This window comes from Pinus tabuliformis, chromosome Q (genome assembly GCF_031772625.1).
Source record: "Pinus tabuliformis cultivar Carrire ecotype Pingquan chromosome Q, CPIR1, whole genome shotgun sequence".
Classification (NCBI taxonomy): domain Eukaryota; kingdom Viridiplantae; phylum Streptophyta; class Pinopsida; order Pinales; family Pinaceae; genus Pinus; species Pinus tabuliformis.
Genome location: NC_142296.1, coordinates 537,813,205 through 537,822,739, shown reverse-complemented (window position 1 = coordinate 537,822,739; position 9,535 = coordinate 537,813,205).

Genomic DNA, 9,535 nt, shown 5'->3' with positions numbered 1-9,535 from the left:
CATTGTTCGCATAGCAAGGATACATTCGCTAATCATTGCCATGTGGCAGAGGAAGTCGATGTGGGTGGAACTCTACCACATGGCAGACATATGACATTCCACGTGAGTGGTTGGAATAATGTTACATGGCAGGAATATATACAACTCACTTCAACAAAATGAACAACAAGTGTCTGGAACTAGCGATCTATTGCATATTAACAACCACTACACTCTTATATCTATTTATAGATTTGTATCTATAGATACAACAACCCTTGTGGCATATATTTGATGAAAGTGAAAGACATGGATTTACACCATTCATGTAACAGGCATACATTGGCTAATCATTGCCATGTTGCAAAGGAAGTCCAAATGGGCAAAACTCTGCCACATGGCAGTGCACATGAGTAGTTGGAACAATACTACGTGGAAAGCACCTTTCACATGAGATGTTGATCAATGCCAACATGGCAAACATCTACAAGCCCATGTGCATGGTTGGATCAATTCCACTTGGAAGATATATGACGATCCACATGAGTTGTTGGACAATGCCATGTTTTAGACATCTAACAGTCCACATGAGTGGTTATTTTCTGCCACATGGCAAAGATAATCTTCCACATGAGTGGTAGACAATGCCACATGGCAGATCTTTGCTTATACACATGGCATCCATCCAATGGTTGAATAGTGTGATGTGGCATACATTTGATTGTCCACATGAGTTATATATGGTTGTACACATGGCAGCCATCTAATGATTGAATAGTGTCATATGGCAGACATTTGATTGTCCACATGAGTCAATGGATTCCTTAACACATGATAGATATCTAAAAATCCACATATTTAGATATGTGAAATGTGGTAGACACCTGATGGTACAAGTGAGTAGTTAGATTAGTACCGTGTGGCAGACATCTAGTGGATGGATTAGTGCCACATGGTAGAAATATAGTGCCTTAACAATGCCAGCTAATAGAAAAAGATAATCCACATGGAAAGCATAAAGTAGTTCTATCTGTACCACATCGTAGAAAATCTTGTGATTGAATATGTCATATGGTAGGCAAATGCTAGTTGAATTGTACCACGTGGAAAGCATTTGGTTGTTAGAACAGTGACAAGTGGCAAGCATACAATGGCTAAACCAATGGCATGTATTTGGGGTCTAGTCATTATATTGGTGCCATGTGGCAAAGTTTTGACAGTCCACATGCCAATGATAAGAGTGGTTGCATCAGTGCCATGTGTTAGGCATCTAATGCTTATGTTAATGACAAATGGCAAGTGTACAATAGCTCGAACAATGCCACTTGGGAGGAAAGCATTGGTTAGATCAATGCCACGTAGCAAAGATATAATAGTACATGTGGTAGGATTAGAGTGGTTGGGTCAATACCATGTGCTAGGCATCCAATGGCGATGTTTGTGCCACATGGTACAGGTACAGTGGGCTTGATCAGTGCCAAATGGAAGTCATCTAATGGCTAGGTCAGTGACACTAGTGTTATCGAAACTGAATCAAAACTAGTGGAACCGACCAATTCGATTGTTTTCTGCCTAATCTAGTCTGACCGGTGGCATAGAGCTAGTAAAGGTTGTTTCAGAACCGAACCAACTTTTTTCACCAAACCATCCAATTCTAAAAGGTAACAATGACCATCTGAATGCAAGTTAAAGATAAATAAATAAATTACAAGTGGGGCAGCGTAATATTCAATCCTAGGGCCCTACTAATTCTATGTAATTAATGGTAATGTTGAATTATGAATCTTCTTTATATTTCATTTTCATCCTTTTACTTGATTTTTTAACATTACTGTTAATTGCTTCGAGATGTTTGAGAGTGGTTTCAACCTCATTGGATTTCATATGGAGCAAGTATAATTTTAGATTAAACTCAAAATCCAACAAACTTAATATTTTTAGGGTTTCATGAGGGGATTGCAACGTTTCCATTCGATTTTGTCGTCTATGAGGGTATGGAACATTCATTTAATCAAGAGAACCAAACCCTCTATGTACCTTAATGTTAGAGGCATTGATTGTTGAACTTCTCTATCAAAACCTTAGTAAAAATGTACCCATCACTCAAACAAAATTTTAATTTGACATGTTAGGATTTTTCTATCTTATTTTAATCCTTGGATGGTGATATTACTGATGCATTAGGGGAATTTTGGGGTCTAAAATGAGCTTTCTAAGAAAAATGTACAACAAAAATAAACTTTATAAGAACCAATTGGATTCATGATGATGATGTCAACCATGGGGGATGATTCACCGTTTTTGGAGTAAAAAAGTACAAAGATTAAAAAATAATAAAATAATAAAACTACTTTTTCAACTTGTATTTTCAACTTATCTCCCTAAGGTTTTACTCATCCAAGGAGTACCCATCCAAGGAGTACCCATGTTGCATACTTTTGAAGGACCATGCTACACTAAAAATGAGAAATACATGAAAAACGTGATTGCATTTTCAACTTATCTCCCTATGGCTTTACTCAAATTTCGAGCGCAAACAATCGTTGGATGCAAAATTCGATTCTTCATCCAAGGAGTACACATGTTGCATACTTTTGATGGACCCTACTACACTAAAAATGAAATTAATTAAAATCGTGATTGCAATCACGATTTTCATGTATTTTTTATTTTACATGTAGTACGGTCTATCAAAAGTATGCAACATGGGTACTCCTTGGATGAAGAATCAAATTTTGCATCCAACGATTGTTTCCGCTCGAAATTTGAGTAAAGCCATAGGGAGAGATAAGTTGAAAATAAGAGTTGAAAAAATAGTTTTATCTTTTTTCCATTTAAAATTTGATGATGTAATCTAATCTTATTTTATTATTTCCTCTATTATTTTATAATTTCCTTGGGAGGCCCATTTTAGACCTCAAAATTCCCCTAATGGGGATCCCAATATAGGTAATGATTTTGATGATATGTAAGTATTTGTTGTGGTATGATTTTTTTTAATGATATATGCCATCTAGAGCCTCTTTGTTGACTTATATTTGGTTCAGAGGCATATTGCAATAAGTTTTATTTTTTGTTATATGCATTCTTCCTATATAAAATAATGATAATAATATTGCATATTTGTGTATAAATGGTTTGGATTCATATGAACACACATGAATATGTATGTTTTCTTTAAAATTTGAATATTTTATGTATTTTTTAGTCAACCTGCGTTTGGTCTTGTTTTTCCAATTCCAAACCGATTCCCAGTTCATGGGGTCAACTAGTGTAATGATCGATTTGATTTTGATAACATTGAGTGACACATGTCAAATATCTAACGTTCCACATGGTAGTCATCCCATGGCTATGTCAGTGCCGCGTGGTATGGGTACATCCCATCGCCATGTCATTGCCACATGGTACGGGTACATCCCATGCAGCAAGTGTAAAAGTGATTGGAAATGTGTCGTGTGACAAACTTCAATATCCATGTGGTAAGTGTTACCCACCAAAAAGGGTAACGCAATAGGAGAAAATGTTTCTCCTGCATTTGACAACTAGCTAGTCAGCCAAACAACCAACAGCCCCTTCCAACCACCATTAGATCATGATATGCCCTGTGTCTCAGCCACTTGCATCAGCCATGTGTGATCCAGGTGGATATTGGTGGCCACCTGCCTATTCCACTTGATCACCCACCATTATTTCTTTCAGTTTTTCAGTTTCCTTAATTGTAGCACAGTTTACTATTTTCGCAGTGTTTCGGGTCCTGAACTTCTAGAGCCGTTTTGAGGTCCTAAACGACGTTTTTTGGGAAAATCATCGAGCGGCAAATAGAAGTTTTGAACTCAGTATTCGATGTTAGCAGTTGTAGTCCTCGAATAGATCTTTCTAACAAGGTGATCTTATACCAAAGTTACGACCCCAGGAAATTGATGTACCAATTTACCCCAACGAGGCCCATAGTTTGGTGTTTCATCTCTTAGGGTTAGGTTTTTGGATGTTTGGGGTTTTCCATTGCTTCTCAATAATAAATAGGCTCTCAAGCCTCAATGTAACACAATTCATAGGCATGTAGCCGCCACATCTCTTCTCAGAGATAAGCTACCATCGCCCGAGCTAGTCTATTTCCATTCTATATGTAAGCATATATCAGTTCTTTGATATTCATGAAATGAAGTTTTATTTCTGATGCATCTCTGTGTTTATGGTTATATTTGCAATTTGTTGTGTTCCTGTTTAAATTCGGATCAGTGGTATCAGAGCAGTCTACTCTTTCTCGATCCTTCTTTGCATGTCCCCAACGAGGTTGGGGTATAAGGAGTTAGGGCTCGATCTAGTTGAACCTTTGCAGGATCAGTCTCACAAACCCCCACGGCCACCCATGGGGGGAGAAAAGAAAGACGAGGGAGCACGAGATCCTATCAAAATATTCTCGAGGGCCTTTCTCGAGGAGGCCCTCGAGAAACAAAGGAATGCAATGATGGATAACTTTGCCCAGATCCTTCAACGCTTGCCCACCAGCGGCGCATCCACATCTAACAGCCACTCTGGAGGCACCACTCCTTTTAAGGTACAAGTAAGCTTTGGCATTCCCATATTTGAGGGCCAAATAGATGCAGACGCAGTAGATAAATGGCTAAATCTATTAGAAGGATATTTTATGTTCATGATTTTTCCAGCTGGAAAAAGATTACTTTTTCCCTCCTCAAATTCGCCCCCCACGTCAAAGACTGGTGGGAAACCTACCGTGAGCAGAAGGATGAGTATGCCCTCACTGTTTTCAACGGCACCCACTTGGAATTCGTTCCAGGATGCCATCAAGGAGCAGTACTACCCTGTCGGGAGATATGAGGATAAATACATCAAATGGACCACGCTGCGGAAGGGAAGGGACCAAGACGTGCTAGAGTTTACCAATGTTTTTCATACCCTTCACACAAAGTTGGGTATCAAGGATTCTGAGAAACATTTGGAACTCAATTACCACGGTTGCCTACATAGGTACATCCGGGATGAGATGGAGTTCATGGACATCTCCTCGCTCGGCACGGCGTACCGATACGATATCAAGATCGAGCAAAAGCTTAAACAAAAAAGCGAGACTTTGAATCTGCAAATCCGAAGCAAGGGAAAGGTGCCCCCAAACCGCAGAACAAAGGACAAAGCCAAGGCGAGGAGGCTCGGGACAACCCGCCAAAGTCGCAAGCAAAGAACAATATCATGAAGCCAAAGAAGGACACGGGAAAGTGGTGTGAGTTCCATAAGAGCTCCACTCACAACACAAGTGAGTGTCGAGCCAAGCAGTCACTGGTGGCCGAGCTGAAGACTTCTGAATCAAATGCATATTCTGACTCTGAGTCAGAACCCGACAAGGGGAATGACAAAGGGAAGCAGATTATTGATGCGGAGCCCAATGCCACTGTTGCCACCACGAAGATCCAGGAGGAGGAACCTGGAGATCCAAAGGAGGAGCGCCTCTTCCACTCCCAGATGTGGGTAAAGAGTTCCCCGCTATAGTTCATTGTCAACAACGGGAGCCAAAAGAACCCCATTTCAGCAGGATGCCGTGAAGTGGTTGGGCTTACCAACCACAGCACACCAACAACTGTACACCATCGGATGGCTTCACCAAGGACGGGATCTTCGCATCAACCTACAGTGTCGTCATCCATACAGCATCAAGCCTTTCACGAATGAGGTATTATGTGACGTGGCTCCTTTTGATGTTTGTGATGTATTATTAGGGCAACCATACTTGTGGAAGTGACATCTTGTGTATGAGTCAGGGCCTCGCGTTGTTATTGTTGCCTTAGGAAATAAGTTGTAAAGGATACTAGAGGTAGCCGCCATCTATTTGGTTACTGCAAAACAATGCAGTAAGATCATTTCCAAAACCAGAAAATTTGTTTCCTTGATGATACGCCCTTAGGGAAAGAAGAAGACTGTGGCCACGACCTCCAAACAAGGCCCCTCCGCACGACAACAACAGATAGACAAGGTCATGGAGGAGTACGAGGACACCTCACCTCTCCCAAGGGTGCCCCTGCACTATCAAGTCAAGCACTCCATCGATCTGACCCCAGGTGCGTCGTTGCCCAATGGACTAATATATCAACGCTTTGTTCTAGAGAACAACGAAATCAATAGGCAGATTGAGGAGCTGCTGCAGAAAGGCCACAACTGGCCGAGTTCATCGCCCTATGGGAGCCTGATCGTGTTGGTACAAAAGAATGATGGGACTTGGAGACTTTGTATTGACTATCAGGCGTTGAACAAGATCACTGTCTGGAATAAGTCCCTGATCCCAATGATTGATGACCTTATGGACCAACTCAAGGGGGCAAAATATTTCAGCAAGATCGACTTGAAGTCCAGATAACCAAGTACCAATCGAACCCTCTGATGTGTGGAAGACTGCCTTCAAAGCCAAGGATGGCCTTTTCGAATGGCTGGTTATGCCTTTCGGGTTGACGAATGCTCCTGCAACCTTCATGAGGTTGATGGATGACATCTTGCAGTGATTAACCAACTCATTTTTAGTGCTATACTTGGATGACATCCTGATCTTCAGCGAAAGTTGGGAAGAGCACCTCTACCACTTCCGACAGGTTCTCCAAACACTACAGCAAATACAGCTTGTGTGCCAATTTGAAGAAATGCACTTTTGGCATGACCCATGTTCAGTATTTGGGATACATTATTGATGAACGGGGGGTGCATGTGGATCCATCCAAGATCCAAGTCATTCGGGATTGGCCAGCCACAACCACTCTGACAGAGTTCCGCGGCTTTCTCGGTCTTGCCAATTTCTACCAGAGGTTTGTGTTGGGGTTCTCTCATATCACTTGGCCCTCGAGTCATGTCACCAAGGGAGGAGCGAAAGCAAAATTCTTTTGGTCTGAATCTCAACAAAAGGTGTTCACAGAGTTGAAACATCGCCTCTACTTTACATCAATTCTCACATTACCAGACTTGCAACAACCATTTGAGATCGAGACAGATGTCTATGACTACGCTGTTGGGGCAATCCTTACTCAACAAGGGCATCCAGTGGCATATCACAGTGAGACACTTTCAGACACAATCCAGAAGTATCCCACTTATGACAAAGAGATGTATTCCATTGTGCAAGTCTGCCGACAATGGAAGCATTACATTTTGGGGAAGGAAATGATCATCCACACAAACCACTATGTTGAAGGAAATGTAAGTAGGTTTGGTCTTCATAAATGTATTTTTGACATTTGTATTTATTCAAGAAAAGAAATATTATTTTTATAATATATGTCAATGATTTTCTTGCTCATTGCAGTAGGTCTAGCACATGTCAAAGTGTTATAGGTGAGTCAAAGAGTCAAAAGAATTATGTTGAAGACCTTAAGGGTATGTTACATTATGTATATTTATGTATAAAAGTCAAAGAAGACACATCCAAGCAAAGTCAAGTATCCTCCAAAAAAAGACATCAGCAAAAGAAGCAATGGCACCATTAAAAACACTTATTGCAGCGAAGAAATAGTCAAGTCAACCTCAATTCGGCCTAAAGGAGGGACAGTCCTCTATATATAGAGGTTGTCCACTCCCTCTCAACGTCATCCATCTCTCTGAAATCAGCGAAGGTAGCCGAGAAAAAGGGTGAAGAAGGACGAAGAAAGGGTCTACAAGTATAGCGAAAAAGGAGGAAGAAATACCAAAGCCTAAGTATGTTCTAGGGCTAAAAGACAGTCACACGTGCAAAGAAGGAAAGGGTCTCTCTACTGTCATAGCAGCTCTCTATTACAGTCACACAAACTTCATTATTTGGGATAAGAACATAAGCCTAAAGGGTCTTCAAGACAAGCGAAGGAAGGAGGAAGAAGGCCAAAGTGAAGAGGACTATTTCTAGGGCTAGAAACAATCACACGTGTGAAGAAGAGGTGGGTAAGTCTGCGGATATAATAGTAGGATCAAATAGTTCATGAATCAGTGTTGGTTGGGTTTGAAATTAGGCCTACAAAGCCTACCAAGTCAAGCAAAGAAGCCTATCTCTCTAGCAAAGAAAAAAGGACCCTAATTCTCTAGGGTACCTCCCACACGTGTGAGAATTAGGGTTGCAGTGTTGTCACACTAAGCCTTCCACCATACACCAAGAAGGAACACGGGTGATCAAGAGAAGGAATGAGTATCCTTAGGTGACGGATATCACTAAGGAAAAGTATCTCTTCTAGAAGATTTACTTACAGTGGAAGGAAGAACGAAGCATCGGAAGAAGGACGAAGTGCCGGAAGGAGGTAGACAAAGTGTCGGGGAAACATAGTGCAGAGAAAAGGAAGGACTTAACTTGTGCTTGGAGGTTCTTCTAGTCAAGGGTCTAGGGTTTGACATTGATCAAGAAAGAAAGAAGCTTCAATAAGAGAAAACTTACCGCAAGGCTTTCCTCTCAAGAGAAGAGAGGTTTTGGCCCTGGCAGAGAGCCAACATCTTGTGTTCTTGTTCTTATGTTTTGGTCACAGTTTGATGAAGTACACTGACATGAATTAATAAGACGAAGAAGAAGATTAAGTTAACAAGAAAAAGTAAAAAGACTCCACAAATTGTTATCAAGTAACGAAGAATCCTACCATACCTTATTGCCCTAGATTCTTCAACATTCTATCAGAGCTAAGGTGACACATCAAGGAAAGGGAAACTCAAGAACACTCATCAAGGAAAGTCATCTACATGGTTGAAGCATCAAGCCAAATCTACTCAAGGAAAAGAAGAGCCTTACATAAAGGCACCTACAAAGAAGAGTAGATTGAAGTAGGACCTACATCAAGCTACAATTCATCAAGCAAGTCCACTTGGAGAAGGCAACTTGAAGAACATCAAGATCCTAGGAAGGCAAGCCATCAAGTCTTCAAGGAGAAAGCAAATCCACTACATATCAAAATATATCAAGTACATGTCCCCTTCTGAATATACATCAATGTCTTTTTGCACAATAACTTTCTTGCATGGAAGAAGAGGACTGATTTACTTCTTAAAGAGAATTAACTTTTAGAACATGTCAAAGGGAATATCACTATCCCTGCTAAGGAAAAAACTCAAGCCTTAGCTAAGTACAATAAGGATGAGACAAGAGCTCAAAGGATTCTAATAGAATCAATCAAAGACTCTCTCATTCCATATGTCTCCAAATTTGAAACATCAAAAGAAATTTATGATAAGCTAGTAGATTTATTCTCAATATCCACTACCGAAGAAGTAATATCTTTAAGGAATGAATTGTACAAGATGAAGATAACAAAGGAAGGAATAGCTCCCTACTTCATGAAAATCTCTTAAATGAGAGATCAACTTCAAAAGCTTGGGGAAGTCATGTCTGACAGAGAGACGACAATTGTAGTACTCAATGCTCTACCTGAGCATTGGGGCAACTTCACATCAAGCATATATGCCAAGAAGGAAGCAACCGCACTCAGTGAAATGTGGTCTCTATGCAGGACAAAGGAAACCAAACTTAAAGCAAAGGAAAATGTGGGATCAAAGGAGTAAGCATTTGCTACCATGGCCAAAAGAAAGGGTAAATTTGGAAAATTTGGTC